The 2,855-nt window shown below is 37.4% G+C and overlaps 1 long non-coding RNA gene across 1 annotated transcript; it reads left to right on the top strand.

The window, feature by feature from the left end:
• Nucleotides 1-273: 273 nt before the first annotated feature.
• Nucleotides 274-2,290, top strand: LOC107710042 (uncharacterized). Its single transcript, XR_001636552.1, has 3 exons — nucleotides 274-445; nucleotides 719-972; nucleotides 2,239-2,290. It is a non-coding gene; the product is annotated as an uncharacterized LOC107710042 (long non-coding RNA).
• Nucleotides 2,291-2,855: the final 565 nt, after the last annotated feature.

The raw sequence follows: 2,855 nt of genomic DNA, 5'->3' as shown, positions 1-2,855 counted from the left end.
TCACACATATTAAAAACCTGTGCTACATTATTATTGCCTGTTTTTACAGTGAGTCTGTGCATCAACGTTACATCCAGCAGAGGGCAATACAGCATCAAGATGTGGAACAGACAGACAGACCACAAAAGAGTTTCTGAGGCCTTTTTCAATCATTAAAAAAAAAAAAAAAGAACGGAACAGAACAAATATTAAATCACACATATTAAAAACCTGTGCTACATTATTATTGCCTGTTTTTACAGTGAGTCTGTGCATCAACCTTACATCCAGCAGAGGGCAATACAGCATCAAGATGCAGTTGGAACAGACAGACCACAAAAGAGTTTCTGAGGCCTTTTTCAATCATTCTGATTAAACCACCTCATATGTACACTGTGTTTCTGGCCTTGCCTTGCCTTGTGTTACCGGTTATCCATGAAACTTCAAGAATCTGAGATATATGAAGGTACAGAGCGGTGCCTCTTCTTCAGTCACTTTCTAAATTGTTATGTTCGTTTTTAAGTATGGTGAAATGTCATGTGATGGACTGGATTACTGAGAGTTTAGAGGTGGTATCACATGCTCATATCTTATGGGAAAAGATTTTATGATAACATAAAAAAATTAAAAAATGCTCCATTAATTTTTAGAGGCTGATTTCTTAAGCTACATATTCTTAAAAAAATGCATAAAGAAAAAGTATTTCTCTCACTTTCTCTCTCTCTCTCTCAAACCCCAGGGCGGAGAATGAGATGATTGGCTATCTTTGCGTTTCGTCATGCAAGAGGCAGGGCTGTCACAGAAAGCTGTCCTTTTAGGGACATAACGGAGGCGGGCAGGATGGAATGAGCGGGCGTGATAGGGCGATTGTGTCAGAGAAAGCAAGATTGACAGGAGTGACAGCTCCATTTATTGGCTGCTAGAGTCTAGTCAGCAAAAGGGCATTCAGGGCCACCGGCTGGCTCTGCTGGCGGCCTGTTCAGTCGGCGCCTGGTGAGTAAGCATTTAGACAACAGCCCTCACCACTGCAATGCATGGGAGAAATATCTCTGTCAACACTGACTGTGATCTTTGACGGTGCCTCTAAAGAGGAAGGTCATACATATGAATGCAATCTCTGTCACACTCTTTTTCACACACACTCTCGCACATAAACACACACAAAACCAAACCTGACATAAATTGCACATAATGCCATGTTGTCAAAGTTCCTTGGCACAAAGATTCAGAAGTAAATAGCCTTGACTAAAGGTTCAGAGTCCTGACCCTAGAAACATGTCGCTGAAATTTTCTCCGCACAGTTTGTTTTGAATGTTGTCTTTGTTGAATGATTATAGCTTTAACACATTGACTGTAATATAATTTCATGTTTGGTGTTTTATATTCTTGATCCTTCAAAAGTAGTGTGGAGGCAGAATGGGGCTTCTATGTCACCCAATGCAGTCTTTTGATTCAATTCAAATCAGGGTTGTGTGTCATTCAGAATTTCAGTGAGAATGCCTTTTAAATTCCGATTAAATTTTTGAATTTTAGTTGAGGGAGCAAACAGGATGCTGAATTGCGATTTGAGTTTTAAATAGTTGAATTGTAAAAGAAATGTAAAAGTTTGTCAAGACAAAGGAAACACCATGAAGGCAAACTTTGAGTGATGGCTTGACAGAGCCTTGTTTTAAAGTTCTGAAAGTCTGAAAGCTTGACAGCATTATAGGCTTACATGCAGAGAGATCAATTTAATTTATGTAATAAATATTAAAAAAGTGTTCATCTGTATACAATATTGTTCAAAAGTTTGGGGGTTAGTAAGATTTTTGAGTTTTTGAAGGAAGTCTTTAATGCTCACCAAGGCTGCATTTCTTAGATCAAAAGTACAGTAAAAACAGTAATATTTCAAAATATTATTACAATTTAAAATAGCTGTTGTTTATTTAAATATATTTTTTAAATGTGTATGCATGTGATGCAAAGCGGAATTCTCAGCAGCCATTACTCCATTCTTCAGTGTCACATGTTCCTTCATAATTCTATTTTGCTGATTTGCTGCTCAAGAAACATTTCTTATGGTGTGGCCAGTGCAATTAAAATTCCAACCCATTGATTGAAAATGAGTTAATTCTCGGTTGTGATTCAAATAATAAAATCACATTGTAAAAGACAGTTTTACTTAATATACCCCTGAAACAGTTTTCAGGAGATGTATTGACATTACTGACAGTGTAATATTTATTTAATCTTTTTTGGTTTCTCTTTGTCTATTTCCAGTAATGCACGAAGCCCTGGAGCCATAGTAAACAGCATCTCTAGTACTTTAGGAATTTTATCCAACATGGAGGATGAAGAGATTTCTCCTGGTGGGTTCTGGGAACTCTGTGTATGTGATTTCTGATAAAATAATCCTGCAGTTGTAACTTTGGTCAAAAGTTCCCTATACTTGTTGCGCTTGGCTAATGAATGTCTATGACAATATTTAACTCACAATTTTGGCTTCTTTGCACACACATCCACACACAGGCACAGATATACACACATCAAACAAAAATCATTCTTTTATATATGTTTGCATAACCTTTCCATCAAACAAAGGTGAAAGAAAACAAACACTCTCCAAAGGAAATGTCCCTCTAAAGGAAACATGCTCACTTGGTGTTACAGCATGTTTTGGTACAAAAATATTTGTGTTTCGGTTTTTTAGAAACATTGACGTCCAGAGGGTTGCGACCTCAAAATGAGAAAACTGGTGATGTTTCACCACCATCAGTCCAGGATTGAGAAGCAGTGTCCTTCAGGCTAATAAAAGTAGGCGATTCATGTACTTAGAAAAGGGCCACAGAAAGTACCACCTAATATCCTAAAGCTGTCATGCTCAGAGAATCACTTAA

This window comes from Sinocyclocheilus rhinocerous, unplaced genomic scaffold (genome assembly GCF_001515625.1).
Source record: "Sinocyclocheilus rhinocerous isolate Xijiao unplaced genomic scaffold, SAMN03320098_v1.1 scaffold1348, whole genome shotgun sequence".
Classification (NCBI taxonomy): domain Eukaryota; kingdom Metazoa; phylum Chordata; class Actinopteri; order Cypriniformes; family Cyprinidae; genus Sinocyclocheilus; species Sinocyclocheilus rhinocerous.
This window is presented reverse-complemented; position numbering and strand designations above follow the sequence as displayed.